The sequence below is a fragment of the Dromiciops gliroides genome, chromosome 1, assembly GCF_019393635.1.
Source record: "Dromiciops gliroides isolate mDroGli1 chromosome 1, mDroGli1.pri, whole genome shotgun sequence".
Taxonomy (NCBI): domain Eukaryota; kingdom Metazoa; phylum Chordata; class Mammalia; order Microbiotheria; family Microbiotheriidae; genus Dromiciops; species Dromiciops gliroides.
The window spans coordinates 65,771,342-65,799,024 of record NC_057861.1 but is presented as its reverse complement, the minus strand read 5'-3'; the positions used below and the strand labels follow the sequence as shown (position 1 = coordinate 65,799,024).

The window sequence follows — 27,683 nt, the reverse complement described above, 5'->3', positions numbered from 1 at the left end:
GCAACCACATTTTTGACTTTCATTTCACCTTACCTCCCAGGCTCCCCTCTGCCCTGGCCCACAAGATGGGTGGCCTTGTGTTTTAATTCCTGGAAGCCTGCCATACAGACAAAGAGTATATCTTCCTGGTACAAAGAACTTCCGGTTTCCACCAAGTAAATATATTAAAGGTTAGTACTTTACAGGGCTCAGGGGAAGATTCTCCAAAAGACATCAAAATCAAAGGGATGGGGGGCAGCTAGATGGCGCAGTGGATAGAGCATTGGTCCTGGATTCAGGAGTACATGAGTTCAAATCCGGCCTCAGACACTTAACACTTACTAGCTGTGTGACCTTGGGCAAGTACTTAACCCCAATTGCCTCACCACGAACAAAAAAAAAAAAAGCAAAGGGATGGGAGTAGGGAAGGCAGTATAAAGTGTGAATGAAGACCTCTGTACACAGCTCACTTCTGAAAAAAAAATAATAAAAATAATTTTAAAAGGATGAGATTTATCAGCCATGTTGCAGGCTATAGAACCAGAAAAAAAGATGATTGAGGAAGTACTGAGCCAGAACTGAACTGACACACAAAAGAGATGACCTGCTCATCTCTCAGTCTCTCTCTTCCTTCATGGCTGTGAATAACACAAGGCCTCCTGTGAGCTGCTGGGTGGGAGAAGGCCACCCCCTCCCAACCCCCCACCCCCTGAAGCCTGATGCATTTCCGCACCCATCCACTGTGTGTCCAGGAACACACAGTGCCTCTATTTCTTTTGTATTTGATTTGTTTCTTTTGTAATCTGTGAGGGGAGTGTCCAAGCTATCCTGGGAGCACAGATGTCCTGAGGTCCTATTAGAATTTCCATGAGTGGTGGAGGCTCCACACCAAGCACTTGCAGCATTAACAGACTGGGTCCCTGGAAAACCAACTGACTTCCACTCCATTTAGGATTCTAGGGACTGAGATTTCTAACGCTATAGTTCCTGAGTCAATGGATGTGCTCCTCATTATCGATCCACCATTTGGCTCCATTGGATCCATTTTTTTTTTTTTTGAAGGTGACTTAGTAAGCATGTATGGTACAAACAGTTGGTTCCAAACATTCCCACCAAATGAGGGCACAATCTCCCCTTGTACACACATAGTCCCTCTAGAAAGTGGGCTCAAATCAACAGTAGAGTACTTGGGGAAACAAGTCGCAAAGTAAGTTCCTGGTTGTGTGCGGTCCTTTTCTCTCTTCATACAATCTTTGGGAGGTTTCCCTTAAATGTAGCTCTCTGCTGGGCTCCAAGAATCAGTGCCTAGCACTTTTCTCCATCACTAGGAGTCCCAGAAAGATCTCCATCCTCCTGCCAATATCTTTTCACATCAGCCTGCAGATGCTTCCTCCATATTAGCTTGTAACACTCTGTCAGCCCCTCTCCCCATTCTACTCAGGTGCCTGGTATAGCTGGAGCCGGGGGGAACTTCAGGATAAGGCCACCTTCCTTCTTGTGGCCATCTTAGAATGTTCATTCACTTAACAGCAAGGGGAAAGGAAAAAAAAAAGCAAACAATAGAAAAAAGAGGCACCATGTGCTCTGGACACTTGGCAGATGGGTGGGGGTGGGGGGTGGGATTTGGTTTGTCGCTGCCCCTCCCCCACCCAGCAGCTCACAGCAGTCTTTGTGTCCCTTGTCACCCGGAAGGAAAAGAGAGCCTTAAGAGCTCGGCAGGTGGTGCCTTTTGTAGACAAAGTCTCCGGTTCTGCAGCCAATTATAAGACCCTTCCTCACTGCACAGTGCCAGCCCCTCAGTCATGCATGGATGCAAACAGACTTCCAAAGTTCCACATGCTAGACTGGCAGCAGGCAGGGAATATCTGTGCATTCTCTTCCCAGCATGCTCTGAGGACTGAGCCCTCATTGGCCAGTCCATCCATGTCCCTCTCCTTGTTCTAAGTGCTTTATCAATCTTCAGGCGGGTCTCATTGTCCTTGTCTCAATTCTGCTCCTTAGTGCCCCTGAGACCTCCCAGGGCCTCAGTTTCCTTCTCTAAAATGAAGACTAATTAGATAATCTATAGATCCCTTACAATTCCACATCATATGACTCCGCAACCTAACTATGAAAATGGGGCCATGGTGGGCGAGGAGTGAACTGTTCTATTCCCCAATAAGTAAACAGATGGCATCTCATTTTATAGGACTGGGTACCTACTTACTCAAACAACCCACAATCTTGAAGCCTCAACTCTGTTCTCCCCTCAGCTCTCAAAGACAGGTCCAAGGAAGAGGCAGAGGGACATAGCACAGTGCCTGGCACATTAGGCACTTAATGAAGGTTTGTTGATTGACTGAATGATTGCCAAGGGAAGGATAGCATAGAAAAATATCATCTATCACAATCCGATGAACTCTGACAATAAGGGTCCGATGAACCACCCATCCAGGTTCACCTAAGGAAATAGAGAAGGTGTCATTGACATTGTAACATATAATCATACAGTGTTCTCTGCACCTAACACCTCAGGGAACCACTGGAAAATCAAATGCACATAATTATCCCATAAATAAGCGTTATATAGGGGAAACATAAGCAAGAAACCCACAGAGAATCGGCTCCCTCAAGCCATACTGTTGTGCCTGAAGGAAATCCCACCTGTTTCTCTTGCTCCCCCTGAAACAACACTAGTCTCTCTGGTAGGATGCAGGTAGCATAGCAGAATTTGTAGGCTTCCTAATAAATGGCCTCCTGTGGTTTTCTTTGGCCTGCAGTAAGGCTGCCATTGTTGCATCTATGGATTTTTTGAGGTTTTCTATTGTAGTTTCCACACTGGTCATTTTCCTCATCATTTCCTTCCTCCTCTCCCGCCCCTACCTCTTAATTCTCGATTAATTTGTAAGCTCTGTGATTTTTAGAAATCTTTCCTCAAACTCTTCTTTTGTTAGATCCTGTGATTTCCTTTGCATCACTAAATAGTGTTTACTTTCTTTGAATGAGGATTGTCATGTATCCACTTTGGGGCACCACGGCTCAGGGAAGCTTGTACCACTTCTTTTCCCACTTCTGCTGCTTCTGGGGACTTTAAATCGAATTGAGTTGATTCATAATATTTTATTTATTTATTTTTGTGGGGCAATGGGAGTTAAGTGACTTGCCCAGGGTCACACAGCTAGTAAGTGTCAAGTGGATGAGGCCGGATTTGAACTCAGGTTATCCTAGATCCAGGGCCTGTGCTTTATCCACTGCACCACCTAGCTGCCCCAAATCATAATGTTTTAAAAATTATCCTACTTTGCCTATGTTTTTTAGTGTGTATATGTGTGTGTGTGTGTGTGTGTGTGTGTGTGTGTGTGTGTGGTTTTTGGAACCCTTTCTCTTAGGGAGGGGGAAGGGAAGAGGAGGATTTATATAGCTATTATGTTGTTTCATTTGATCCTCACAACAACCCTTCTTGGTGGGTGCTATTATTATGCCCATTTTACAGTTGAGTAAAACCCAAGCAAACTGAGGTTAAGTGACTTGCCCAGGGTCACACAGTGTTTTGAGGCTGGATTTGAACACAGGTCTTCCTGACTCCTGGCCCAGGGCTCTATCTACTCTTGCCACTAGCTGCCTCCATAGATCACAAAAGCATAGTTGATTTAGGACTGGAAGGGATTTTATTTTATTTTTATTTTTTTAGTGAGGCAATTGGGGTTAAGTGACTTGCCCAGGGTCACACAGCTAGTAAGTGTTAAGTGTCTGAGGCCGGATTTGAACTCAGGTACTCCTGAATCCAGGGCCAGTGCTCTATCCACTGCGCCACTTAGTTGCCCCTGGAAGGGATTTCAGAAAACATCTAGTCGAAATGCCTCATTTTATTGATGAGGGAACTGAGGCCCAGAGAGGTTAAGTGACTTGTTAAAAGTCACAAAGATGGGGCAGCTAGGTGGCGCAGTGGATAGAGCACTGGCCCTGGAGTCAGGAGTACCTGGGTTCAAATTCGGCCTCAGACACTTAACACTTACTAGCTGTGTGACCCTGGGCAAGTCACTTAACCCCAATTGCCTCACTAAAAAAAAAAAAAATAAATTAAAAAAAAAATAAAAGTCACAAAGATACTAAGTGGCAGATCTAGGACATAATTCCAAGTCCTCTGCCTCCAAATACAGTGTCCTTTCCACTGCATTGCACTGTCTCTTTTTCGGCTTCCATGGGAGGAGGCAAGGAGGGGAATCTGGAGGCGTTATGCGGGGGGAGGAGCTTCTACACATCATGGCATGGAAGTGGTCTCAGGTTCTTGAACAGCAAGAGAATGTGAGTTCTGATAGATTCTACCATTCTGGAAGAGGTTCCAGACAGAGTTCTCTTTTTTGTTGTTGTTGTGGGGAAATGGGGGTTAAGTGACTTGCTCAGGTCATACAGCTAGTAAGTATCAAGTATCTGAGGTCACATTTGAACTCAGGTCCTCCTGGCTCCAGGGCTGGTGTTCTATCCCCTATGCCACCTAGCGGCTCCCAGATAGAGTTCTAATAACAAATTATGTTGGCTTCCAGGGCATCAGTCCAGTTAAGCACAGAGAAGCTCATCTCCCATAGGTATAGCCTGTAGTGATGAATTCTTTAAGGTATAGAAGCCCATGACACCAACCAACAAAAAAATACACTCTGCACCTCAACCCCATGTAGCCTCTGGCCCCGTCAAAGTGATAGTTGCCGATTGATAGTCATATAACTTTTATACCAACCCTAAGTATTAATTTCATCATTCATATCCCAAATGTGAAATTCTCATCCAGCAACCAATAGGTAGATACACACACACACACAAGTACTTTCTTTTAGATATGGCAAGTGCCAAATAACAACATTTAAAAAAAGAATGAAACTGATCTTTGATCTCTAAGAGAGACAGCCAAATGACCATCCTTTTATTAAAATGCTGGCATTATTAATAAAATGATTACATTACCCAGAAATTATGTCTCTGGACCCCCCCCCCCATGAGGGTTAAGTGACTTGCCTAGGGTCACACAGCTAGTAAGTGTCAAGTGCCTAGGGCAGTATTTGAACTCAGGTCCTCCTGAATCCAGGGTCGGTACTCTATCCACTGGTGCTCTATCCCTAGCTTTCCCCTGTCACACTTGATCTTTAAAGGACACTAAAATGTCCTTGATATGTCCTAGTTCTAGTTCTTCAGGACCCATGCACAAAGGAGGTCAAAACCAAAGGGAAAAAAACCACATATAACGAAATATTAACAATAACACATTTTTTGCAATGGCAAAGAACTAGAAAAAAGGTTACTGACATGCAAGGAATTTGGGGAATGATTAAACATTGATACCTGAATGGAACGGAATATTACCTTGCCACAAGTTTAAAGGGATAAAATAATAGCAGCTAGCAATTTTATAGCACTTAAAGTTTTGCAAAGGCTTTAGAAATATCACCCCATTTTATCCCCACTACAACTCCGGGAGGAGCAGTTACTAAGGTGTGAATAAGCCTGGGGTCAAGTGAAAATCAGGAGGGTTCACACTTTGGAAGGAGGTGCTTCAGGGTTCCAGGGGATATATAAAAGGGTTGGGATAAGACAGACTCAGATTCCATATGTGTGCTGTCAGAAGAGAAAAAGGCAGAGGCTGAAGAAAACATCTCAGAAGAAACAAATAAGCAGGGCTTCTTGCCCACAGCCTATTCAAGACCCCCCAGGAAGAGCTCATCTGCTCCATCAGCAGGGAGTATTTCACAAACCCAGTGTCCATTGAGTGTGGCCAAAGCTTTTGCCATTGTTGTCTCTCCTCAGGGGCTGGCAGAGGAAACTTCTACCCCTTGCTCCTGTCCAGACTGCAGGAGTGTCTCCCGGCTGAGGGATTTCAAAGCCAAAATGTGCAGCCATTGCCAAAAAACTAGGACGACTCCCCCCAGTTGTTCATAATACCCTGAAGGACAAGGCAAGTGTGAGGTACATCAGAAAATGGAGTAGCTGCTCTGTAAGGATGAGCCCAGTCTGTGTGTCCTATTCACAGTCCTAGGATCATGAGGTTCACTGCCTCTGTTGCAGTGATGAGGCTGCTGAGAACTTCAGGGGGAAGCTCCAAGAAACTGTGACTGGTTTGTGCAAGAGAACTGAGGACCTCGTTCAACAAATGGCCAATGAGAAGATTAAATTGGCACTGCTGAAGGAGGAAACAGAAATTGAAAAGAAGAGTATTTTGTCTGAATTCCAGAAAATGAAACAATTCCTAAATGGAGAGGATGCATATCTATCATATCCACAAATGCCGAGCCAGCCAGCCCGCCAGCCAATTTAGAAGACCTGAGCAAGAGAATTAGTGGATTGCCCCATCAGAATTAAGGAAGAGGATCACAGAGTTAGAGGAAGTAAGCAAGAAACCAGATCTGAATTTGCTCCAAGATATGAAAAGAGTATTAAACAGGACTGAATCCGTGCTGCAAAAGTAAATAGACAGGGGTAGCTAGGTGGTGCAGTGGATAAAGTACGGGCTGAGGACTCAGGAGGACCTGAGTTCAAATCCAGCATCAGACACTTGACAGGTGACCCTGGGCAAGTCACTTAACCCTGATTGCCTCACCCTAAAAAAAAAAAAAAAGTAAATAGACACCTTCCATATATGCACGCCTATCCAACCCATTCCTGGAGTTATGGAATGGATTTTCAATTTGAAAGTGGACATCACTCTGGATCGCAACACAGCTGAGTCAGGTCTCATTGTATCTGAGGATGTGAGATATGGGGGTATCCAGGAGGAAGCACTCAACAGCAGTGAGAGATGAATAGCTTTTGCCCAAGTCCTTGACCCTCAGTCCTTCATTTCAAGAACATATTTCTGGGAGGTGGAGGTGCCAAATAACACTATCTGGTGTATTGGCATCTGTAAAAAATCATAAGAATCTCAAGACTTAGGACTTCGGACTATACAGACAAAGCATTCCTACTATCTTTATGCTATGACCCAGCACAATCTTTATTCCCAAGTCCATATAAAATACCACCAAGTCAGTGGACCCAACTTAAAGGTAGGCATTGTCCTTGACTATGAATGAGGAAAGATATCATTTTATCATGTGAAAAATAGATACCTAATTCATATTCTCCCTACCCCTTTATTCTCAGGACCCCCTATGTTCTTTTTCTCTCTCACAATCTTCCCCTAATTGAGAGAAATCAAGAAATACATACCTATTAGCCAAAGGGATTTCAGGCACTATATTATCCCAATTTCTTCCTCTGTACTCTGTTATATGAAAATAATTGTACCTACTTGCCCTGCCTACAGATAATAACTTTTCCGATTTCATCTTTCTATATATTTTCTCTTGACCCTAGTAAAATATAAGCTATATCAGGGATTGTTTCATGTCGTCCTCTATATAACGGGTGCCTAGAATGTTGCTGAGGTTTAATAAATGCTTGTTGAATTGTAATAAAAAAAGAAACTGATTGTATTTTAATGACTAGGAAAAATGCCTGTCTACTACAGTGGGAGGAATTTCCCCATCAGCTGTCTGTGTACAGGCAAAGTGCTGACTTGTCTGGGCAAAGTTCACAATCACCACTAAATGAGAATAAAAATGAAAAGACGCTGGGATATGCAATCAGGACAAGTCCATCCTGGCACTATTTAAACAAGCTATTGATGGAGAAAATTGGGGAAAGGGTAAAAGCGTTATAGATCTAGAAAGGAGGTTGAGGGGTCATCCAACTGAATCCTGAACCCAACAAAAACTTCTCTACGATATAACCAAGACAGTTGGTTATCTCAGTCTACTTGAAGACCTTCAGTAAAGGGGAATTCATTACCTCTGAGGAAGCCTGCTACACTTTTGTATAGTTTGAATTGTTAGGAAGTTTTCCCTTTAATTCTTTGTAATTTCCACCCAATGGTTCCTAGTTCTGGCTTCTGGAAAGAAACAGAATAAGTCTAATCCCTTAAATACTCAGGGATAGTTATTACATATCCCTAAATTGTTTTTTTCCCAGTCCTGGTTTGTAAGATTGTAAGCTCCTTGAGGTCAGAGACTGTCTTTGGCCTCTTTTTGTATCCCCAGCACTTAACACAGTGCCTAGTCAACTCTCCTTTAGACATTCAATTTATTCAATATTCTTTCCTAAAAAGGGGGACTTTCGACTGAATGCAATATAGAGGAAATATCACTTCCCTAGTCCTGAACAGTATGCCTCTCGATCCAATGTAAAATCACGTTCACTTCTTTGGCTGCCTTATCATATTGTTGTGACTTATTAAGTTTTTCTTATTATTGTTTAGCATTGTCCCACTCTTCATAACCCCATTTTGGGGTTTTCTTGTCACAGATACTGGCGTAGTTTCCTATTTCCTTTTCCAGTTCATTTGACAGATGAGGAAATAAGGTTAAGTGACTTGCCCAGTGTCACACGGCTTAGGACTTGGGACTTGGGACCCTCAAGACTTTGCACTTAGGCCTATACAGACAAACCATTCCTACTATCTTTATGCTATGACCCAGCACAATCCAAGTAAGTGTCCAAAGTCGGTCATATTTGAACTCAGTATGAGGAGTCTCCCTGCAGACTTTAGTCCCTGTTCTCTATTCACTGTGCTGCCTACCTGCCCCATTAAAATCTAAAGAATAAGACATACTCAAAGATGCACATTATTTTCTAGTGAAACTTAACCAACATAAATAAATCACCCCAATAAGGAAAGCAAAAAGGCCTAGGAAATGTCTCAGCCAACTAATACTTCATCTCCTTGCCAAGTGGAGAGATATGGGTTAAAAGAGCCATACTGGCTTAGAATATAGAGTCATCCAGAGAACATTCAATAGAAGATTACAAGTAGCATCACCTTATGAAACAGTAGACATTATAGAGGGTAAAATACATTCAAAGCAAGCTTGGCAAAGGACCTAGCTAAGCTGTGTGAGAGAGACACTTAAAGATGAACCTGGAAGGAGGAAAACAAATGGACAAAAAAGGGAAATCTCTGTGACATCCTCTTTTCTCCAACAGACAGTGGAACCGCCATATTTGAAGCCTAACATCATAGTCCCAGATGTGTTGTATGGGAAAACAGAATGGTACTAAAGAAAATAAAGATGGTGCCCCCGACTGTTACAGTTGTCTGACATTTTTAGGTTTACACAAGGGAGTCAAATTGGACAGTGATGCTAAAATTAAGAAGTCTTTATTATGGGCACATGTTATATTAAGCTGAGGCTTAAGGGTATAGAGGAGTACTGAGGGGACAAAGCTGAGGAACTGAGGAAAGATAAAAACCAGCAAACTCACCTTGAGTACTATGATCTCTGGGTCATGGCAGGAGGAAGAAGGAAGTTCAAAGATGGTCAGCCTCATTTCTTCCGTCACTATTCCTAATGAGTGTGGTAGATAACTACAGTCTTTCTCACTCTAGCAGGGAGCAGACACCTCCAAGACTAAGTAAGCACACACTGGAGGCAGGAATCAATGCCTCCAAAACTGGGGCCATGGTTAGATGCCACACTCATTCACGGGCAACACCCACCCTAAGGCAGCCCAACTACTAAGACAGTTGAAGCAGGTCAGAACTATGAGGTTTTATAGGGATGGGTGGGGTCTTGCTCTGGCGCGTCTCATTGGCTTCCCACTTCTGATATCACAGAGACCCTGGAGGAATATAGAATAGGTCGAGGAATTCTCCAGTATGGAAGGTTCTAGGCAAAAAAAATTCTAGAAAATGGAGAGAAACTTCTAGAGTGGAGCTAGCTTGCTATGAGAAAGAAGTTTCCCCCTACCCACAGCCTTCAGAGAGAGGGGAATAGCAGTTGGGCTAGACTACACAGACATAGGAGAGGTCTATTCTGGAAGTGTCATAATTTTAAGAGGATCAAGGAATTGATAAAAGAGAACTTTGATCTTATCAAAAATAGACAACTAAGACGACATCAATAACAATGACCCATGTGCCTGTTGTTGTTGTTATTTAGTCACATCTTTCTGACTCCAAGCTTCACCACCTCAACATCATCTTTCTAAAATCAGTCTTGTTTTCAGTTGTGTCCAACTCTCTGTGACCCCATTTGGGGTTTTCTTGGGAAAGTGGTTTGACATTTCCTTCTCCAGCTCATTTTACAGATGAGGAAACTGAGACAAGCAAGGTTAAGTGACTTACCCAGAGTCACAAAACTACTGAGTGTCTGAGGTCAGATTTGAACTCAGGTCTTCCTGACTCCAGGCCTGGCACTCTATCCACTGCAGCACCCCACGACTCATGTGCTTTTCAACAATGATATTCCACAATACAAACCTTTCTGTTTGGCATTTAAACTCTTTTACAATCGAGTGTCAGCCTACTTTTCCAGATTTATTATATATTATTCCCCTTCAAACATTCTTTGGTCCCACCAAACTGGCCAACTTTCCCTGGTCTCCTACACAACAATCTGGATCTCTGCATATCCTATGTGAAGCCTTTCCAGATTCTCCCCAGCCCCAGATTACTGGCCATTTACTTTATTTACATTTTGTATGTCCTTATCTGTATACAAGTTTTCCCCCAAAAGGGTGAAGACAATATATATGTACCACTTTCTTCCTTATTTACTATAGAAAAGTCTTTGATTCAGTACAAGCAAAACACTGCCATAAAGTATCTCTTCAAATTTGTCATCTCCCTTGCACATATCAAAACCATACAGGATTCCATGAAAGATATGAAAATAGAGATACTTTGGGGATTATTATAATCAAAGGAATCAAAAAATAGTATGGAATATGCTTGCCAGAGGTCTTTGCTGCTGTCACAGGCAATGCCCAGTTCAAAATAATTCCTTAATAACAGTGAGATCTTCCAGATGCTCCTGTTTGCAAGTATTGTTATGCTGATTTCATCAAGTCCCGAAATACTGCAGCCATTGCCTTCTAAATGAAATCCGAAGTCATTTAAGAGTTCACCATGACTATCCACAGAGGAAAAGCAAAGTGGATGAAAAATCCCTACTTTGATGGGCAGTTGAATGGGCAATCCACAGAACTGATCCCTTAGTTCATATAATTTAAATAGACTGTGTTCTATGAGCTTGGCACAGAATTGAACAGAAGGACTGCCTTTGGAAAATTGTGCAGTATTCGTAATGATCCCAAACTTCTTCCTAAAACAAAAAGCCATCTTTTTAACATTGATATTTTTCTCTTTTTGGAAGCAATTGGGTTTGTGACTTGCCCGGGGTCATATTGCTCAATTTAATCCCCCAGGAGAGGATTACATTTAGATTCTAATGGGGGAGAAAGCATACACAGAAGGTTTCAGCTGCAAGTCAGATGGGAAAGATCCCAATCCCATAGTTCTTAGCGTATTGCTGCAAAGCAGATGGAAATTCAACATTTTTCATGTCCTTTATACTAATAAAGATCACATTGCTTTCTGATGTTGAGAAATTTGACAATGCCAAGGATGTTGGTGGTGAGAGCTTTCTTTTCTGGGTCTTCAGCAGCTATGACAGCAGCATCCACACAAGAAGTTACCAGGCCACATCTGCATGGTGGTTTCTTCGACAGATGATGGCCATGAGGGATGGGCTAGAAGCAAAGCCAATGTTATGGGGTGGGAGGGTAGGAAAGTGCTGCTATCCCTAGTGCTCTTGGATCTATATGGCAGATGTTCAGCAGTTGGTGTTGGTGATGGCAAGGAAAATGGGCCACATCTCCATAGTGGGTAGCTAGGTGGTACCTAGCTGGGCCTGGAATCAGGAAGATTCATCTTCCTGGGTTCAAATGTGGCATCAGACACTTACTGGCTGGGTGACCCTGGGCAAGTCACTTAACCCTGTCTGCCTCAGTATCCTCAACTGTTAAATGAGCTGGAGAAGGAAATGGCAAACCACTCCAGTATCTTTGACAAGAAAACCCCAAAGGGGGTCACAAAGAGTCAGACAAGACTGAAAAACAACTGAACAACAACAAATGTATTTTCCAGGGTATGTGTCAAATGATTAATTTTACCCCTATTAGCCTCTATTTGATACCAATCAGTATTATTCAGTTTATTGTGACTCCAGAGGGGGTACTGATTTTTTCTGTTATACTTGTCTATTAACATACATTTAGTCAGTTTGGTCAACTAATATTAATACATATTTTACATATCTTGTACTTAGAGATAATTAGATAAGTTTAGGCAAATTAGGCCCCAGAACTTTAAACTATGGGTTATAAGTTCACTTGCTTAAACACATGAAGCTAACTGGGGGAACTCTACCCTTTTTGTTCAATGAGAAAGTGACCAGGCCCCATGTGGTTGAGATGTTCTAATGATATGGAAAGCCCCCCACCTCCAGTTTCCTTTCCTCCCCCCACCCCTTCATTGTCCGTCTCTATTGCCCAACATGGGGAAACAGCCATGAGCACTTGGCCAGTGTGTGTCCCTGGCCTTGCCTATCAGCCCTGCCCATTTTTCAGGCCATGTAGATACTTTCTATTAGCCTTCATTGGTCCTAAACTAGACTGTAGGCTCTCCTAGAGGGTCAAGGTATAGGTCTGCCAACCAATGAGGTACTGTATTTTACTCCGCATCATCTGTATCATCTTGCCAAACTGAGGCCTTGGAGAAAAGGGGCATCTGTGATCATGAAGAAGTTCTGAGGTCCCATTCATTAAAGGGGGACAGCTCCTTTTAATAAAAAGCTATTGGCTCAGAGTTCTGCCTCAGTTACTTTTTATTGCAGACTGGTCATTTCTGAGCCCACAGGTGTCAGCATGAGGTGACAGATAGAAAGTTGGCCTCAGACTCAGGAAGCTCTGAGTTCAGTTCTAGACTCTTGACATATACTGGTTGTTTAACAATGCACACATCTCTTAACTTCTGAATTTCCCATGGAACTCTAAAACCATAAGTTTTAGAGCTAATCTGCCTTGGCAGAGGAAGCTTCCTTACCAAGAGCTCCCTGCATCAATAAAATCATAAGTCTATTTGTTTGGTTTTTAATCTGATATCTGTAATATACTGTGACCAACCCCTGGGGTTACAAAGCTGAAGCAAAAGCAAGTCTCTGTCTTAATTGAGGGTGGGAGGAGAGAGAGATAAGTATCCAAATAGAAAAAAAAATAGAATTTTAGTATAAATGTGTGAGAAGCCCAAAAAAAGTGATGCAAGAGATGTTTTTTTTTGTGAGGCAATTGGGGTTGAGTGACTTGCCCAGGGTCACACAGCTAGTTAAGTGTTAAGTGTCTGAGGCCGAATTTGAACTCAGGTCCTCCTGAATCCAGGGCCAGTGCTTTATCCACTGCGCCACCTAGCTGCCCCTGCAAGAGATTAAAAGATGATAAAAGGAACCAAAAAAGCATTTATCAGGGACTTATTTTGTGCTAGGCACTGAGGTGGGGAGGGATGCAGATGGAGAAAAAGAGACAGCCCTTCTCCTTACTTATCTAGGAGTCATTGCTAGGAAAGAGTTATTCTGGTTTGGGAGGTCACAAGGATGGTGAATGAAGTCACAGAGGACAGGTGTGGTATAGTAGCTCCAGACTCGGAGGAGATGGGTTCACATCCAACTTCTGCTGCTTGCCACCTAGGTAACCTTCAGCAAAGTCATTGAGTGTCTTTAGGCTACAGTAAAATGAAAGTGGTTGGGACAGATGACCTCTGAGGCTCCTCCTAGCTTTAAAGTCAAGATTCTGTGATCCCAAGACACTGTTCATCCAGTGTTTGATTTGTGTTGATTTGTTTACTGTTCCCAGAGCAAAAGTTAAAGGGTGGGTCATGGCATGAATGACAGCATGGGAGAAAGATGGTCAGGATGTAACAGGCCAGTAAGATATGGTAGGCTCAGGAATGTGCTGGAGCCAGCTCAAACTGAACCAGATTTTTCAATTTCCAGTGTAAGCTTCTCAGAAATGAAGCCTATTATTAAATTTTCAGTGCAAATATTTGCACCTCGGAAATCAGTAAATTGACTACAAACCAGGCCTTAATTTATCTTTTTAAAATTGTTTTTCTAGACTTAAAAAAGTTATGGAGAAAATATTAACAATGCAGATTAAATTTAAAAGTATATCCTGGGGGCAGCACAATGGATAAAGCACCAGCCCTGGATTCAGGAAGACTTGAGTCCAAATCTAGCCTCACACACTTGACACTTATTAGCTGTGTGACCTTAGGCAAGTCATTTAACCCTCATTGCCCTGCAAACAAAACAAAACAAAAGTGTATCCTACTTACATTATCCACCCCTCCCTCAAGCTGGTTGTTAAACATTTTACAACCCAAACCCCTTGATTTTGCCAACAGAGACAGCAAGGTCACAGGGTGGAAGTCTCAAAGCTGAATGGCTTAGTTCCTTCCGGCCTTGGTCACAGGAGACAAGTCCAGTTGGGTATTTGTAGTAGCTACAACAGCAACAGCGGGGCAGAGTTTCAGAAATATGGCTGGGATGGAGCATGACTGGGGGCCCCCAGCTGGCAAGACCCAGTGTGAGCTCTCACTAATTAGAACACAGCTGGAAGTTCCAAAGCTTTTAGCTCTTCCAGGTCATGGTCGATGGAGGTTTTGCTTCATAGGCTAGATCAGCAGCTACACCTGGGGAAGGTGGCAGTCAGGGAGAGGTGGACATATAGTTCCATGATCAGAGAAGGTGGCATCCAAGCTGGGACATTTGTTGTTGTTCAGCCATGTCCAACTCTTTGTGACCCCATTTAGGGTTTTCTTGGTGGAGATACTGGAGTGGTTTGTTGTTTCTTTCTCCAGCTCAGTTCAGCAGATGAGAAAACTGAGGCCAACAGAGTGAAGTGATTTGCCCAGGGTCATCCATCTAGTAAGTGTCTGCGGCTGGATTTGAAGGTGATTCTTCCTGACTCCAGGCTCAGCAATCTATCCACTTTACCCTCTGGCTGCCTGAGCAGGACTGGAAGGAAGGAAAAGACTTCCACAAAGAGAGCCATTCAAGACCATGCTTGGTATGAGTGAGGGTGTCCCAAAACAGTCAGTTGGTAAAGAGTCCAATGGAATGTTCCTGTTTTACATATGAGGAAACAGGCTCAGGGAGCCTGTTTGAATGACTCCTCAATAGTTGGAGCTAAAAAGTATGGGGTCTGAGATATGGTGAGCATTGGGAAACCCCCGAAGGTTTTTGTAAGTAGGATTGAGATGAAACCCTGTGAGGACCAGCTCTGATCAATCCAGTGACCTGGGACAATGTCAGAAAATCCATGATAAAACATGTTACATACCTCCTGACAGAGAGATGATGATGGACTCAGGGTACAGACGGAGAAGTCTATTTTTGGTGTATGGCCGATCAAGGGTTTTGCCTGGCTATGAATGTTTGTTATGGGTATTTTGCTTTCTTCTTCAATGGGGGGAAGAGGGGGAAGTGGAGAGAGGGGAGGAAGGGGAGAGAAGGTGGATTTTTGTTCTTTGAAAAAAATTAAAAATTTTTAAAACAAAAGAGGGATGTGATCAGACCTGTGCAATAGGAAGATTGTTCTGACCTCAGTACATGGATTGGAACAGGGAGACATGTTAAGAGGCAATTACAATAGTCCAAAAAAGAGGGGAATGAGGGTAGTAGCAGTGTGAGTGGACAGAAGGTGACAGACATGGGAGATGCTATCTAGGTACAGGCAACAAGATTTGGTAATTTACTATATGGGGAGGGGAGTATGGGGCAAAGAAATCAAAGATGACTCTAAGGTCATAAACAGGTAACTAAGAAGAAGGTGGCACCATCAGCATAAATAAGGAAATTAGGAGGAAGGGCAGGTTTGGGGGAGAGGGGAAATAAGTTCAGTTTTAGGTCCACTGAGTTTGAGATACAGACTGGGTCATCCATGGGTCATCCAAATGGAGCTGTTCACCAGACAGTTGGAGAGGAGGGACTAAAACTCAGCAAAGAGGACAGTGCTCTGGCATATACTATAAATAGGCTAAATCTAATCCCTCTTCCATGTGACAAAAAAGGATTTGGAAGTCTTCTACAAAGGAATGATTATAGAAGTCATGAGACTGGATAAGGTTAGAGCTAGGATTCAAATTCCAGACCTTTCCTAACATTAAGCCCTGGGTCCTTCCCACCACACCATGCCCACACTGGATTTGGATTTGAGGAGGAGGTCATTTGTGACCTCGGAAAGCAGCATGGTTGGTAGAGTGCTTGAGACAAAAGCAAGATGGCGGGCAGGGACTTGCTTGAGGAGTGAGATGGCTGGTGAGGAAGAAGAGGCAGAACCCTTTCCAGAAGTTTGATAAGAAAGGGGAAAGGGCAGCTAGGTGGCTGAATGGATAGAGCCCCGTCCCTGGAGTCAGGAGGACCTGAGTTCAAATCCGGCCTCAGACACTTAACACTTACAAGTTGTGTGACCCTGGGCAAGTCACTTAACCCCAATTGCCTCCCTAAAAAAAAAAAAAAGAAAGAAAGAAAGGGGAAGAAAGATATAGGACAATGGTTTAAGAGAACAACCGGATTAAGGAATTTTTTTCTCCTTTAAAACCTAAATGAATGAAGCTAATCCTTCTTCCCTAAAACAAAGCCTTCAATGATTTATAGACAGCTACCACCTCCTCTCCAGAACCCTTTTTCCTCCAAGCTAAACACCCCCAGTTCTTCAATTGAAAATCACAGCACCTCACACAGAGAGATAAAAGCAGTAAGGCATAGTGACTACAATTCTGGGCTCGGGATTTCAAATAATGAACAAAACTGCCCAACCTCAGTTTCCTCATTTATAAAATTAGAATGTTAGCACCTATCTCATGGATCAAATGAGATAAACTATATAAAGATCTTTGCTAAGCCTAAAACATCATATAAATTTATTATTGTTATTATTATTATTACTATTCTTATCAGATATGATTGCAATGATATAGATTGCACTCTGTAAGAAAACTCCCTCCACTAATGCAGAACAGCTGTGTTATCTGGGAATGCGGAGAGCTTAAGTGATTTGCCCAGGGTTACACAGCCATTACATCTCTGAGGTCGTCCTTGAACCCAGATGTTCCTGGCTCCAAATCTGGTACTCTATCCACTATACCACACTGCCTCTCATTACCATTGCAATAATCAAGAAATACTTATTGAATAAATGAATCTGCCAAATACAGCCTTTATCCCTTTCCCCTCCTGGTTATGCCCTTCTGGACACTACAGTTTAGGAACATCCAGCCTGAGATAAGAACTGATAGCACTACTACAGGTGTAATCTGACCAGCCCAGAGCACAGTAGAACAATCAATTCCCATGTTTAGGCAGATGTGCCTTTCTTGGCAGGACACTGCCTCAAACTTGCAGAGGACTCAAAACTAGGAGAGATGGATAGGCCTAGAGATGAAAGAGATGGGATTCAATATTCTTGTTGTGTTTAGCACATTAAGCTTCATCTAAAAAGACAAAACTGAATAGAGACAAATGTAGACTCTTAGACTTGGATTCAAAAAACTAACTTCACAAAATACCCCAAATCACATAAGTCTATAGATAAATACTGAAAAGATCTTTGACAAAATACAATGGTCATTTATGATAAAAACAAACAAAACATCCTACAGAGAAGAGGCATGGAAGGGCTATTTTTCAATATGATTGGGGATAGGTGCTGAACATGTGATTTTACTGATAATAGAAAAGTCTCAGAGGAAGATACCACCAATACAGGTACAGGTGGGTACCTTTTCAGCATCTTAGAGTTGTCTAGAGCCATAAGAGGTAAAGTGATGCCCAGGGTTAAAGAGCCAACTGTGGGGGCAACTAGATGGCGCAGTGGATAGAGCACCAGCCCTGGAGTCAGGAGTACCTGAGTTCAAATCTGGCCTCAGACGCTTAATACTTACTAGCTGTGTGACCCTGGGCAAGTCACTTAACCCCAATTGCCTCACTAAAAAAAAAAAAAAAAGAGCCAACTGTGTATCAGAAGCAGGTCTTTTTGGTCTTTGAGGCCAGCTCTCTAAATACTATTAAATTCAATATAATACAAGGATATATCTAAAGCCAAAAGCTAGCATTATTAGGAATGAAGAAACACTAGGAGGTTTCCAAATAAATATGGAAATAAAGCAAGGATGTCCCCCTTTTCTTTCTTTCTTCTTCTTTTTTTTTTTTTTGGTGAGACAATTGGGGTTAAGTGACTTGCCTAGGGTCACACAGCTAGTAATTATTAAGCGTCTGAGGCCGGATTTGAATTCAGGTCCTCCTGAATCCAGGGCTCGTGCTCTATCCCCTGCACCACCTACCTGCCCCCAGATGTCCCCCTTTTCTTAATTTTATTTGGTATAGAGGTAGAAATGCTAGTAATAGCAATACAATGAGAAAAATTAAAGGCATAAACATAGTCAAAGAGGAGACAAAAATTATTCCTATTTGCTGATGACATCATGACTTACTTAGAAAATTATCAGCATTGAAAGAGAGTCAAATGGATTGTGTAACCTATAACAGAATGCTTGCTGGCTGCAGGAGTGAAGGAGTGAAGGGGAGAGTAGGGAGAGAGGGACAAAAATGTGGAACTCTAAATCTTACCCCAAAAATTGAATGTTGAAAACTATTGATTGGAAAAAATGAAATAAAATACTATTTAAAAAAAGAAAGATCAACAACATTGTGTGGTGATCAACTGTGATAGACTTAGCTCTTCTCAGCAATACAATGATCCAAGACAATGCCAAAGGACCCATGGTGGAAAATGCTCTCCACATCCAGAGAAAGAACTATGGAGTCTGAATACAGATTGAAGCATACTATTTTCTTTTGTTGTTGCTTTGTTGTTGTTGTTGTTGTTTCTTCTTGTGTTTTTTTTTCCCTCTTTGTTCTGATTCTTCTCTTACAACATGACTAATGTGGAAATATGTTTGACATGATTGTAACGTATAACCTATATCAGATTGCTTGCTAGCTTCAGGAGCAGGGAGGAAAGGAAGGATGGGAGAAAAATTTGGAACTCAAAATCTTACAGAAGGGAATGTTGAAAACTATCTTTATGTGAAATTGGAAAAAATAAAGGACTGGTAAAGAAAATAATAATAATAATAAAAGAAAGAAACTGAGTCAATTAACGTCTTCGGTAAAGTAGCAGGATTCGAAATAAATCCACAAACATCAACAGCACTCCAATATACCATAAAAAATGAGAACACAGAATCAGGGAACTTTAATAGATAGGCTAGGGAGAAAAGTCTTACCCCAAATGGATAGCAATCAGATTAGATCATTTTGATTGCATGAAATTAAAAAGCTTTTATATTAACAATATAAATGCAACTAAGATAAGAAGGGATTGTATTAATTAGGAAAAATATTTGTATCAAGTATCTCTGACAAGGATCTCAAATCGAAAATATTTAGGGAACTAAAAGAAATATGTAGACCAAGACTTATTCCCCAATGGATAAATGATCAAAGAATATGAAAGAACAGTCCTCAGAAGAATTATAAACTATTAACTCTATGCAAGATTACTCCAATGTCACCTCTAATAAGAGAAATGCAAATGATGCAAATCCCTCTAAGGGTTTGTTTGCTTTCACATCATACCTAGTGAACCGTCAAAGAGGGCAAAAGATGGAATGTAGAAAGACAGGCACACTAAATATAATGTTGGCAGAGATATGAACTGATGTAACCACTATTGAAAACAGTTAGGAACTGGGCTAAAAAAGTGACAAATATGTTCGCATGCTTTGACTCAGATATTCTAGATATAAATCCCAAGGAAGTCCAAGACAAAAAGAAAAGTCCCATATACACCAAAAAATTAACAGCAATTTTTGTGATTGTCAAAGACCTGGAAACAAAGTTAACCATTGTGTCATTTAAAAATTTATGGAAGTGCCAAAAAAAAAGTTTTTTTTAAATTTATGAGAGTGCCTATTTCTTTCCCAAGTTTTAGGGAATTTAGCTGGGGTTTCTAATTTATTGTTACTTAGAAATTAGAGGCTACTGCACCAGTTTGGGGCATTAAGCATTTATTTTTTTTTGGTGAGGCAATTGGGGTTAAGTGACTTGCCCAGAGTCACACAGCTAGTAAGTGTCAAGTGTCTGAGGTCGGATTTGAACTCAGGTTCTCCTGAATCCAGGGCCAGTGCTTTATCCACTATGCCACCTAGCTGCCCCGCATTAAGCCTTTATTAAAGCATACTAAATGTTAGAGAAAGTGAGAACACATGATTAGGAGCCCTAGGATAGAGAGCAAGACCCAAAGGGCAGCGTGGGAGAGAGAAGAACATGCAAAAAGAGAGAAAGAGAGAGACCCCTCTCATGGGTTTTTAACCTATCTCAGGTAGAGGTGGGTCATTCCACCTTGATCCAAGCTAATTGGCCAGTAACATTCGAGTCCATTGATTGACATGACTTGAGGGTGGTCTTAAGGTGAGTTAACTTCCTTTGAAATTTTACTAACTCTGGGCTGGCCTTAAGAAAGATCAGGAAGGCTCTCTGGGTGTCATAGAACCCCATTATTTTCTCACACCATACATTGATTGATAGATGGCTCAAGAAATTTTGATACATGAATATGATAGATTATTAATGAATCATAAAAAGTAATGAACATGAAGAATTCAGAGAAGCATGGGAAGATATATATAAACTTATAGAGAGTAAAGTAAGCAGAACCAGGAAGACATTATACACGATAATTATAGCAACGTAAATGAAAAGAACAAAAAAACACAAACAAAAAACCCCAAACTGAACATTGCATAGTTATAATGAGCAAGCTTAACTCCAGAGAAGACATAAGAAAATGCTCTTTCTGGGGCAGCTAGATGACGCAGTGGATAGAGCACCAGCCCTGGATTCAGAAGGACCTGAGTTCAAATCCAGCCTCAGACACTTAACACTTACTAGCTGTGTGACCCTGGGCAAGTCACTTAACCCCAACTGCCTCACCAAAAAAACAAAAATGCTCCTTCCAATCTTTGTAGATGTAGAAGTCTGACTCTGTGTGTGTGTGTGTGTGTGTGTGTGTGTGTGTGTGTGTGTGTATAAGTCATTGCACATATTGTCAGACTGGGTTGACAGATTTACTGAAATGCTTTCTTCTTATTTTTCCTCCTTCCTTCCCTTCCTCTCTCACTCCCTCCCTCCCTTCCTTTCCTCCCTATTTTCTTTCCTTCTTTCTTCCTTTTTTCTTTTCTTCCCTCCCTCTCTTCCTCCTTCCCTTCCCTTCCTTCTGTTCTTCCTTCTGTTCTTTTCTCCCCTTTCTTTGCTTTTATTATAAAACATAGCTCACTGGATAAGGGAGGAATACATTTGGAAATAAAGGTGATGAAAAAACTATCAATATTTTTTAAATACTTTAAAAAAATCAGTTTCACAAGTATAAGTTGGGGGGTGGGGGTTGCATGGAGGTTTCAGGGGCCTGCAAGCTCAATATCAGTCAATAGTGTAATACAACACCAAAAAAATATAAAGTGATCTTGGCATAACCTCCAGATATATAGGAGTGATGGTATTCCTGCTCTTCACTCTCCTGATATCCAGAGGGGGACAATGAGGATGGTAGCCCGGAACGTGCGTGATTAGTTGAAAGATCAGGGCAAAGAGAGGCATGCTATTAACTCTCTTTACATATTTGAAAACTTCTATTGTGGGGGAACTTGCTCTGCTTGGTGCCAAAGGGTCAGAACCATAAGGAATATAGGTAGAAGTTTCAAAAAGGAAAATTCAGTCTTAATGTCTGAAAAAACTTCCTAATCATTAGAGCTCTCAAAAGGTGTTGTACTGCTGCCTAATAAGAGGTCTGCTAGCAGAGACAAGATGAACACTTTTGGGCTATGGGGAAATGACAGTTCTTTTTTCAGATCTAGATTGGATTAGATGGCTACAGGGTATCTGTCCAACTCGAAAATTCCATGACACTGTGATTCATAATGCAGCCTATGAGAGTATTAGTATTTGGGGATTTTTTTAAGAAATACTCCTACCTAGAGCCCCTCTCTACTCCCTCCAACTTATACTTGGGCAATTGACTTTTGGAATGGAACATAATCACTTCCTCCTCATCTCACATTATTTAGATGATTTCTACCACTGTCTCCTTCTACACCATGTTCTCACGTGAAGTAACTGCCCTTCTTGCCAAAGGAAACTCCTCTACATTCACAAGAGATGTCAATCCATCTTGTTTTCTCTAACAGATTGTCCCCTCTATCATCCCTACCTTTTCACTAGCATTCAATCTTTGCCCATTTAGTAGTTGCTTTCCTACTGCCTATAAACATGCCCATATCTCCCTCATCCTCAAAAAGAACTCGATTCATTCATCCCCACTAACCTTCATCCTAAATTTCTCTTCTCTTTTATGGCTAAACATCTTGAGAAGATGGTCTATAAGAAGATGGTCTACTTCCTTTTCTCTCTTTTCTTAATTCTTCACAATTTCTGACCTCCTCATTCAACTGGAACCACTCTCTCCAAAGTTACCAATAATATCTCAATAGCCAAATCCAATGGCCTTTCTACAGAGACATTTTCTTGAACTCTCTCTATCCTACAACACTGTTCATCATTCTCTTCTTCAATACTCTCTTCTCTTTAGGTTTTCAGGACACTGCTCTCTCCTGGTTTTCCACCTACCTGTCTGTCCTCTCCTCGGTCTTCTTTGCTGAATCTTCAACCACGTCATGCCCACTAAGTATGGGTATACCCCAAGGCTCTGTCCTGGGCCCTTTTCTCCCTTTATACTTTTTCACTTGGGAATTTTATCAGCTCCCATGGATTCAATTATTTTTATGCAGCTGATTTGCCAGTATCATATGACCAACTGCTTATTGGATATTTACAATATTTCCATAAGACATAGATATCTTTAACTCATTATGTCCCAAACTAAACTCATTATCTTTACTCCCAAACCTTCCCCTCTTCCCCTCTTCCTAACTTCCTTATTACTTTTGTTTTTGTTTTTTTCGGGGCAATGAGGGTTAAGTGACTTGCCCAGGGTCACACATCTAGTAAGTGTCAAGTGTCTGAGGCTGGGTTTGAACTCAGGTCCTCCTGAATCCAGAGCCGGTGCTTTATCCACTGCACCACCTAGCTGCCCCCAGTATGGAGAACTTCTAGGAGAGAAATCTTATCCTCAGAAACAGACTGGTGATCTGTCTATAACTTAAAGTTTCAGAGTTAATTAACTGCCTGGATACTAATTTTAACTAATGTTAAATGACAATATACATCAAAGGCCAGACTTTCCCCACCCCAGTCCGCTCTCCATTCAGTCACTAAAGTGCTTTTCCAAAACTCAGGTCCAATCATGTCACACCCCTACTCTGTAAATACCAGTGGCTCCCAATCACCTCCAGGATCAAATACAAAACGCTCTGTTTGGCATTCAAAGCCCTTCATAACCCAGCCCCCTCCTACCTTTCCAGTCTTCTTAGACCTTACATACCCTGGGATCCAATGACATTGAATTCTGTTATTCTATGAACAAGATGCATCATCTCTTGATTCCAGGCATTTCCTCTGGCTGTCTCCCATACCTGGAATAATCCCCTTCCTTATCTCCACATTCTCGATTCCCTGGCTTTCTTTAAGTCCCAACTAAAATCCCATTTTCTACAAGAAACCTTCCCTAACCTCTTTTTTTTTTTTTTGGTTTCTTTTTCTTTATTTAGGCGATTGGGGTTAAGTGACTTGCCCAGGGTCACACAGCTAGGAAGTGTTAAGTGTCTGAATCCGGATTTGAACTCAGGTCCTCCTGACTCCAGGGCTGGTGCTCTATCCACTGCGCCACCTAGCTGCTCCCCCCAACCTTTCTTAATTCTAACACCTTCCCTCTCTTAGTTACTTCCTATATAGAGCATGTTTGTACAGATTTGTTTGCTTGCTGTCTTCTCCATTAGATTGTTAGCACCTCAAGGGTAGGTACTAACTTTTGTTTCTTTTTGGTCTCCCCAACACTTAACACAGTGCCTATTGTTATTCAGTAATGTTCAACCCTTCAGGAGTTTGGGGGTTTCTCAGCAAACAAAGATAATGCGGTAGTTTGCCATTTCCTTCTCCAGTTCCTTTTACAGATGAGGAACCTGAGGCAAACAAGGTGAAGTGACTTGCCCAAGGTCATATGGCTAGTAAGTATCTGAGGCCAGATTTGATTTCAGGTCTTCCTGATGCCAGGCCTGGCACTCTATGCACTATGGCACCACCTAGCTACACCCTGGAACACTCAAGGTGCTTAATGAATGTTTTTTGGCTGATTGACATAGGTTGATCACTGACTGTCAAGGATTTTGGAAAAGAGAACCTTGGGTCCTTGTCAGATAAGAGAGTAGTAGATAGAATACTGGAACTGGGGTCAGGAGGGCCTAGATTCAAATCCTGCCTCAGACACTATTTACCCTGGGCAGGTCACTTGACTTGATTGTGACTAAGTCTCCTGATCATGGAGGTTGGAATCAATGGCCTCTAAGGTTCTATCTAGCTCTAAATCCACAATCTTATGAAAAGCAGCCTTATTCATAATTTGAATCACACTCTACGTTTCCAGAAGTGAAAGTTCTCATCTTACTGAGACATTGGCCTTCCTACTAATTTTGGAAAATATAATCCAGCAAAATAAGAGTTTGCCTTCTCTAAGCCTCTGGCATGAGCTGTACCTGTGATGACCACCATGTACCAAAGATTATGGGAATATAAACTTCTTTTTTTTTTTTTAAGTGGGGCAATTGGGGTTAAGTGACTTGCCCAGGGTCACACAGCTAGTAAGTGTTAAATGTCTGAGGCCAAATTTGAACTCAGGTCCTCCTGACTCCAGGGCCGGTGCTCTATCCACTGCACCACCTAACTGCCCTGAAAAACTTGTTTTTCTTTAAAACAAGTTCTAGCCAGATGTGGTGGGAGGGATGTGTCTTTTGGGGGGGAGGGGGCAGGGCAATGAGGGTTAAGTGACTTGCCCAGGGTCACACAGCTAGTAAGTGTCAAGTGTCTGAGGCCGTATTTGAACTCAGGTTTTCCTAAATCCAGAGCCAGTACTTTATCCACTGCACCACCTAGCTGCCCCCGAGACATGTCTTTAATGCCTGATACTAAAGAGGCTGAGGCTCTGGATTGCTTGAGTTGAGATGTTCTGAGCTGCAGGAAAGCTAAAGATGATCAGGTGTCCACATTAGTCCAAGACCCATATGGTGAACCCCTGGGAACAGAGGGCCATGAGGTTGCCAAATGGGGGGGAAAGGAGGTGCTCAAACTAGCCCAGAATAAAAATAGAGAAGGTCAAAGCTTCCATGGTGGTCAGCAGTGGGATGAGACCCATGAGTGGCCACTGCATTTCCAGGTTAGGCAAGATAGGGAGACCCAGGATTAAAAAACTAAAAAGAAACAAAACCATTGATAAATAGTAATTATTGGCAAGTACATCCAAATAGTTTCTTATTTGATTTGAAACAAACATTGAGATAGGATCTGGTCATTACAGATTCCAGAGCTTTACTGAGGAAAAACCATGCGTAGGCTGCCTTCAGGCACGTGAACATTATTTGTGATCCGAAAGATGAGGGATGGGGTCTATAGGAATGGTACAGGCCTTAATAAATCAGCACTGCCCATTGATTGATTGATTACTAGAGCTGAACAGGACCTCAGAAACCACCTAGTTCAACCCCCTTCCGTGCGTCCTCCTCTTTGACCTGGGATAAGCGTAGACTTCCATCTGGTTGATTTCCTTCCCAGGAATTTCTCCTCGCGCATTCAGAGAAAAGCATCCTTTCACCTTGCCACCCCAAGGTGACCACTTCCCTTTGGAACCCGAGGGAGAAAAACACCTTCGCAGAAGGGGAAGACAACACCGCCTTCACAAGCAAGGTCCAGCACCGGACCAAAAGCAGAAGCAGGACCGCTGTATCTGCCCTCCGCTCCCACATCTAGCACCAAAGCCTCAAAGACACCGAGATCCTGCAGTAGAAAGGAAAACCAGAGATCGTTCGGTCCCCCCTCTCGAGGAGGGTAGTCACTTTCTCCCTGCTCTCCACTCGTCAGCTCGCCAGCAAAGAGAACACCAACGTTCGGGAAGAGCTCCTCTTGACCAGCCGCCTCCCGCGGTCCGGCGTCGCTGTGGCTGGTGTGGTCTCCAGGGCAATCGCCATCAAGAATTCACCATTAAAAGTTACAAATGAATAACCCCGGAAGGGAGTGAGCGCTTCCCATGCAGACGCAGACGTTCAAGGGAGAAGCCCAGGAAGGAAAGCCACCCTCCTCCAAGAAGGCCACCTTTCTCAGAGAGACTACCCAGGTAGGTGACCGAGGTCCATTAGCAAGTACCAGCGGGACCACTGCACCAAGAATAAACCTACTACTGACTCCTGAACATTAAAAAGTCTATTAAGATGACACTGGGACTCATGCTTTGTTTTAATCCTTCAGCAAAGTCGTGGGAAACGATCAAAGAACCTGGGTTCAAATCCTGACTGTGACACTCATTAGCTGTGTGACCTTGGGCAAGTCACTTAACCTCTGGGAGACTCACTTTTTTTCATCTGTAAAACAGACATATTAATGTCTGTGCTATGAACCTCACAGGGTTATAGTATGGAAAGTGCAAGGTAAATAAAGTGTTAAAGAAATGAGAGTTAGTAGGAGTACTTCACCCTTCAGGTTTCAGTTTTTCCATCTGTGGAATGAGGGTGGGAGGGTATGATAGAGCAGGTTCCGTCTAGTACCAATATGAAATATATCTAGTGAGTAAATATATTTAATATATAGTTCACAGTATACATAACATACACATGTAATAGAATTACATAAACTATATATGCATTTGTAGATAATTGATATTCTATATTACATATGGATGTGTTTATATTTACTTTATCCGTATTGCTATATTTATCACCATATTACTATATTTAGTGATATATATAGTATAATTATTCAATTAATAAAATATATATACAGTTACAGATTACAAATTACATATTTCATATTTATATTTACTATATTCATATTACTATATGTATAACTATTATTATTCTATTTTGTAAAATACTATTAGTATACTAATAGTAGTATTCTGCTACCATATATTACTATATTTATCATTCCTATCTATTCTCCATTCAGTCACCAAAGTGATTTTCCTAAAGCAAAGGTCTGATCATATCACCCAGCCCTCTACTCAATAAACTTCAACATCTCCCTATTACCTCCAGAAACAAATCAGTATAGAATGCTCTGTTTGGCACTGAAAGCCCTTCATAATCTAGTCCCCTGCTACCTTTTCAGTCTTCTCACACCTTACTCCCCAACATGTACACTTAGATCCAGTGACACTGGGCTCCTGGCTGTTCCACAAACAAGACACTCCATTTCACAGCTCTAAGCATTTTCTCTGGTTGTCCCCAATGCCTGAAATGTTCTCTCCCTCCTTCTCTCAGCCTACTGATCTCCCTGGCTTTCTTTACGTCCCAACCGAAATCCTACCTTCTAGGGGACAGCTAGGTGGCATGGTGGATAAAGCACCAGTCCTGGATTCAGGAGAACCTGAGTTCAAATGTGACCTCAGACACTTGACACTTACTAGCTGTGTGACCCTGGGCAAGTCACTTAACCCTCATTGCCCCAGGGGAAAAAAAATCCTACCTTCTAGAGGAAGCCTTCCCAATCCCTCTTAATGCTTATCCTCAATCAGTGATTTTCTATTTATCCTGCATATAGCTTGCTTTGTATATTTGTTTGCATGTTGTCTCCCCCATTAGACTGTAAGATCTTTGAAGGCAGGGATTATCTTTTGCCTTTTTTTTTGTATCCCCAGAATTTAGCACAGTG

The 27,683-nt window shown here is 42.0% G+C and overlaps 1 pseudogene; it reads left to right on the top strand.

Annotated features, from left to right (window-relative positions):
- Positions 1 to 4,194: 4,194 nt before the first annotated feature.
- On the top strand, positions 4,195 to 26,039 carry LOC122745404 (annotated as a pseudogene).
- Positions 26,040 to 27,683: the final 1,644 nt, after the last annotated feature.